Genomic DNA, 7041 nt, shown 5'->3' with positions numbered 1-7041 from the left:
GTAGCAGACCCCACACCAACCTCTGGAACACACGCCAGCCAAAAAAAGGCCCCCTTTACACTCTGCTTTTTGCCAGTCAAGCAAGCCTTTATGCATGCTAATATCCTTCCCATCATACCACAGGTTTCTAACTTGTTCAGTGGGCTCATGTATACACCTTTTCAAAAGCCTTCTGAAAATTCAAGTAAACAACATCCACTGGCTCACCTTTGTCTATCCTGCTTGTTATTTCCTCAATAAATTCCAACAGATTCATCTGGCAAGGTCTCCCCTGAAGGAAACCATCATGACGTGCTCCTATTAAATCATGTGCTTTTAAGATCTCCTTGTTAATAATCAAGTAGAATCTTACCAACACTGGTCAGGCTAAGTGGTTCATAATTTTCTGCCTTTTGCCTCGTAAAAGTAAAGTGGCATTTGCAATTTTCCAGTCCTCTGGGATCATTCCTGACTTAATGATTTTTGAAAGGTTACTACAGGTTGAACCTCTATTATCCAACACTCTGTGGTCTGGCACATCTTGAATCTGCTGCTGTTAATACAAACTCCTTACAGACAGCGCGGGACTCAAATCCCAGTCCCAATCACTTGCTCTGTAAAGGTTGAATCTGCTGCGATCGGGACCGGGGTTCAAGTCCCACGCTGTCTGTAAGGAGTTTGTACTAACGTCCTGATTGCGAGTGCTGTAAAGGTGTTGCGCTATCTGCTATGCTAATTGTGCCACAGTATTATTTCCTGTTTTAAGCTTTGACCTACCTTTGATATGTTTACGTAGTTAGGGGGTCAGTTTTCCAGCATTTTATCTGATCCAGCAATGGCCAGGTCCTATCTCGCTGGATTGAAGAGGTTCAATCTGTACTGATCCCAACACAATTCTTCAGCTACTTCTTTCAGACCCTGGTGTGTAGTCCATCTGGTTCAGGTGACTTATCCACCTTCAGCTTCCCAAGCACCTCCATAGTAATAGTAACTAATCCTCACTTTTGCTCATGACTTAATTCTCTGGCTTCCTACAAATTGTTGCTAGACTCTTTGTCTTCACCTTTACCTTGAAGGTATATTGATAGATCTAAGATGGGCTTATGAAAAATGTTTTTGTGGTTGTAACTGACTGCAGGGATATTTTTATAAAAAAATAATAAATTTCTACTGAAACACTGCACAAAAATGTTATATGGACAATCATTTTGGTATCACTCCCTCTGATGGTGTCACCCGGTGCGGTCCGCACCTCCATAGTGGCATCAGTACTAGTGGATTCAACCACAAGCTACTCTAAGAAGTCATTTTGTAGGCATTCCACAAATTCCTTGAAATCCTTGCAACCTGATTTTACCAGTCTACCCATGTTATTGAAGTACCCCATGGCCACCATTTCTTACATGTCCTCTAACTCCTCTTGTAATGTGCATTGCACATCCTAGCTGCTATTTGGCTGCCTGCATAAAACTCCCATCATGGTCTTTTTCAGATTTTAGATTTATTGTAGAGTACATGACATCACATAGAACCCTGAGATTCCTTTTCCCTGCAGGTTCAGCAGAATTAGCACTCATTGGTAGTGCAAAACATAAAACTGTACACAACGTAAAACAAAGAACTATAAACAGATAACAAATGCAAACAAACTGACTGTGCAATACAGAGAGAACAAAAAAATCAATATAGTGCACAAGTAGAATCCTTAAATGAATCTCTGATTGTGTTTGTCAGTGAGGAGTCTGATGGTGGAGGGGTAACAGCTGTTCCTGAACCTGATAGTGCAATCTTGTGGCACCTCTACCTCTTTCCTGATGGCAGCAGTGAGAACAGAGCGCGTGCTGCTGCCCTCCAATGACAACATTCCTGTAGATATACACAATAGTGGGGAGGGTTTTGTCTGTGATGTCCTGGTCTGTGTTCATTACCTTTTAGAAGGCTTTACACTCAGGGGTATTGGTGTTTCTGTACCAGTCGTTGATGCAGCCAGTCAGCGCACATTCCTCCACACCTCGAAAAATTTGCCAGGGTTTCTGACATACCAAACTTCAGCAAAGTAGAGGTGCTGACGTGCTTTTTTTCTTGATTCAATTGGTGTGTTGGGTCCAAGAAAGATCCTCTGAGATATTGACTCCCAAGAACTTAAATTTGCTCACCTCTCCACTTCTGATCCCCCAATGTTCACTGGATTGTATACCTCTGGGTTTCCTTTCCTGAAGTCAACAATCAGCTCCTTAGTTTTGGTGACATTAAGTGCAATGTTGTTCTTGGTGCACCATTCAGCCATGTTTTCAATCTCCATCCTGAATGCTGACATCCCCTCCCTTTATACAAATCTTCATCAAATTTGTAGATGGTGGTTATTGTCATACCAAGGCCACACAGTCATAAGTATAAAGTGAGGTGAGGAGGGGGCTAAGAACACAGCCCTGTGGTGCTCTGTGGAAGAGAAGTCCTAGCAATTTTCACTGCTTGTGGTCTGGAGGTGAGGAAATCCATGATCCAATTACAATTAACTCCTAGGTCTTTGAGTTTGAAGGGATGATGATGTTAAATGCCGATCTGTAGTTGATAAAGAGCATCCTGATGAATGCATCTTTGGTGTACAGGTGTTTCAGGGCTTTGTGTAGAGCCAGTGAGATGACCTGTTGTTACAATAGGTGAACGGTCACCATATAGACAGGAGCTGATATGCTTCATCAAAAGTCTTTCAAAACACATCACTGATGGTCAATAGTCATTAAGAAAGGTACTACACACTTCTTGGGCACCCGTATGATTGATGCCTGTTTGAAACAGATGGGTACCTGTTTTGTAAAAAAACTTTTACCCCTGAAAATTAAATTAATGGGCATATAGGAAATACAGTTCAGTGTTTGATATTGTTAAAACAAAGATGCTGGAAGAACTCAACCAGTCTCACAGTGCCCATTGGAGGTAAAGATATATTACCAAAGTTTCAGGCCTGAGTTTTTCCTCAAGGAATGAGTGAAAAAATACAGTCTGAAATTGTACAAGGGAAGATGGTTGCACTGGCGTCACTAAGGGGTGCAGGGGTGGACCACCCCAGGTTACACCATCAGAGGGGGTGACACCAAAATGACTGTCAATAAAATTTTTGTGCAGTGTTTCAGCAGAAATTTATTATTTTTTGTAACAATATCCCTGTAGTTAGCTATAACAACAAAAACATTTTTCGTAACCCCAGCTACATGTATTAATGTACCTACCAAGCTAAAACTCCATGCTAATTTACTTTTTGAACCTTCTGATGCACTCCGGTCAGAGCTGTCATTATTACCCAATTACAATGACGCTTCGAATCACGTGGTTTTGTCTGCACGCACTATAAACACACGCTGTTGCTTTCGCTGCTTCTGGTGTTTTTATAGTCACTGCTTTTATCAAATTTTCTGGCGTTTTATATGGGAATTACTGAATTCCCCACTGTCAGCATCCTGAAGTTACCATCAACCATAATCTCAACTGACCAGCCATAAATATGGTGGCCACTTGAAGCAATCACTGACAGGGTATCCTATAGCAAACCATGTTCCAAAAACTTGCCACCATCCATAAGGCCTAAGATTGGATACTCTCCTTTTGCCTGGATAATTCTCAAGCTGGATACCATCCATGGCAAAGTACCCAATTGATTGGTATCCTGGCCACCACACATATCGTTGATCCACCACTGGACCTCAGTGGCCTCAGGTACCACCATCTACAAAATGCACTGTTGTTACACAGCCAAGCACTTCTGACAGCACCTCCAAAACTCTTCAATCCTATTACCAAGAAAGAGTGCCAGATTCACGAGAACACCACTTCATCTACAATTCACTCTCCAAGATGTACACCACCCTGACTTGGAAATATATTCCCAGTCCTTTATCATTGTTGGATCAAAATCCTCAAATTGCCTACATTGCAACAACACTGTGGGTTACCCTTATTTGAAGGACTGCAGCAGTCCAAGGGCAATTGAGGATCTGCAATACATACTGTACTGGCCTTAACAGCAACACCCAGATCCTAATACACGAATTAAAAATAAAACATGTAACGACCATTTAATTGGATTCACAATATTGTAGGAATATACTTCTGAAGGGTATTGTCCTTCATGTTAAAATGCACAGATAATTATGTCCTTGATGATCCATCCTTCCACTGGTTACTCACTGGACCTTGCCAACCAGTGAAAAATAACACCACCTCGGCATCATCCTTTAGATTGCACATGTATTTATAAAGAGGGCCTTGGAAATCTGTGACACTGTAGATAATTGGTATCGACGCGATTATACAGTTTGCTTTGTTTACTCATTGTTATGAAAAGCTCAATGCGAAGCTATGCCTCAAGATTCAGGGTAGTAAATATAGGACAGAGATGAGGAGGAACTGTAGAATTCGTTGTCTATTGAAACAGTGGAGGCTACCTCAGCAAATATATTTAAGACATGGATGGATAGATTCCTACATAGTAAGGGAATTAAGGGATATGGTGTAAAGGCAGGTGGGTAGAGATGAGCCTATCATCAGATCAGCCATGATCTATTGATCGGATGGCCGACTCCTGCCCCTATTTCTTACGTGCTTAAATATTCAAAAATTCATTTCATTGATCAGTTCTTGAACAAATGACTCAATGGCTAACACATAACCAAGTCAAAGTGCATTAGAAACATTATTCTTTCCTTCAGAATCTGAATTGCTAATTATATGCAGAGTTGTTTTTCCCAGCATTCTGAAATAGATACTTAGGAAGGGGAAAAATATAAATGTTTTTATTGCTACAGGAAGGGGAGAGAAGCCAGTCACCACTGATACTGGACTATCAATTGTATGTTGAGATCAATTGGATGGGTTGATTTATTTAAATGTTATAGGCCTTAAAGTGAATGATAAACAAAGAAGGATGAGTAACATGGCAGAGATAAGAAGGGTTAGAAATGTATTCCTCTTGGCCCTGATGTTAAGTTTATTTTTGAATCCTTGAGCTGACTTATGGAATGCTGTTCATTGCAGATCTGAAGGATGCATGAGGAATTTATACAGATAAATCATTTTTTAATTTCTAACAGTTTTCTAGTCCAAATATCAGGATGCCAGAAATCTGGACCACCTGAGAAACCAGAAAATCCTAAAATCTGGACCGATCTAATCCACGAGCAGTCCAGATTTTAGGACTTTTACTGTATATTGAAGTGAATTAGGCAGACCAAATGACGTCTTTCACCAAGCTGATGGTTTTCCAGCAGTTCCGATCTGTGTCTCTGTGTGTGTCCCTGGGCACAGCCTGTAGATCAGAGAGTTCTCTGACACACTGCTGCTGGGGATAAACTGTGATAAGGACTCTTGCATCTTTCTCCACACACTCTTTGAGAATCTGCATTCTGCAAAGAGGTGGGCAACTGCCTCCACTCCACCATAGCCATCTCAGGAACAACGTGTGTTGTGGGTGATGTTCTTTTTTAAAAATTTTTTAACTTTTTCACACTGTGAACCATATCAATCAAAATACATACAAACATTTCCCTCAAATATACACAGTGGCATTTTTCCCCTTTTTCCCCCCTACCTTCCCTCCCCCCTTCCCACCCCCCTCCAAACCCATTTAACTTTCGACATATACAATACAATAAAACCATTAAACAATGTCATCACACAATGAAAATAAACAAGGAAATTGTGTCATCTACTTTTACACACTGGGTCAAGTCATTTTTTCTTCTTATCATTTTATCATTTTAGGGGGTGGAGGTCCGAGGCAAGCGCTCTCTGTTGTGTTCCATGTACGGTTCCCAAATTTGTTCAAATAATGTGACTTTCTTTTTAAAATTATATGTTATTTTTTCCCAATGGAATACATTTATTCATTTCCATGTACTATTGCTGTACTCTCAGGCTCTCTTCAGATTTCCAAGTTGACATTATACATTTACATATGGATGAAGATTCACTTAGAAAGGAAAAAATCAAATTACCAACTACCAAAATTACTATTGACACAAAATCAACTAATCCCTTTTACAATAGATAATCTTTCCTTTAGAGAATGGGAGAGAAAAGGAATTAAAAGAAAAGAAAATTGTTTTTTGGGAAATAATTTATTAACATTTGAACAAATGAAGTACAAATATGGAATAACTCATGGTACAATGTTTGCTTACCATCAACTGAAAGCCTACTTAAAGGACAAATTGGGAAGCAGACTGAGATTACCAGAAGGAAGCAGCTTTGAATATGTGATTACAGAAACAATTATAAATAAAAAGATTTATAACGAACATGAACATCAATCTGCAAGAGAAGGAAAATAATGAAATAAGCTATAAACCCAAACAAAAGTGGGAAAAAGATTTAAACATAAAGATAAAAAATGAAATATGGGAAAAGTTATGCTCTGGAACTATGAAGAATACAATAAACACAAGGTTATGCATGATACAGTATAATTGGCTAGACAGGTTATATATCACACCTCAAAAGTTTAAAAAAATTGGATCCAACATTATCCCATAGATGTTTTCGCTGTAAGAAGGAAATGGGAACAACAGTACATGTAATTTGGGCATGTGAGAAAGTGAAAAAGTTTTGGGAAGATCTAAATCAGGTATTAAATAAAATCACAAAAAGCAACATACCAAAAATTCCAGAGATCTTTCTTCTAAGTAATATAAGAAGTAAAGAATTAGGCCTCAAACTGGATGAAGTGCAAAAAAGATTTATTATGATAGCTGTAGCAAAAAAATGTATAGTGGGTGATGTTCTTATTGGACAGGAAGGATCTGACTGAGAGGGCTCCTCTCACTGTCAGCCAGGCCAAATCTTGATCTGGATGATCTGCTCAGAGCACCACTCCATGTGTCCATCGAGTCTTCATCTCTCAGTGTCGGCAGGATGTTCTGCATTGACCCCTGCCTAATGGACTTGTGATTAAAGGTGTTTGTCTGGAAAATCTTTTCCATGAAGAATAGGTAGTTGGTCTTTCAGCATATGGAGATATTAATGAGGGAATACTGATGACCAGCATATTCCAGGGTGCAGGAATATGTA

Source organism: Narcine bancroftii, chromosome 4, assembly GCF_036971445.1.
Source record: "Narcine bancroftii isolate sNarBan1 chromosome 4, sNarBan1.hap1, whole genome shotgun sequence".
NCBI classification, from domain to species: domain Eukaryota; kingdom Metazoa; phylum Chordata; class Chondrichthyes; order Torpediniformes; family Narcinidae; genus Narcine; species Narcine bancroftii.
The sequence above is the reverse complement of the archived record's forward strand: the minus strand, read 5'-3'. Positions refer to the sequence as shown.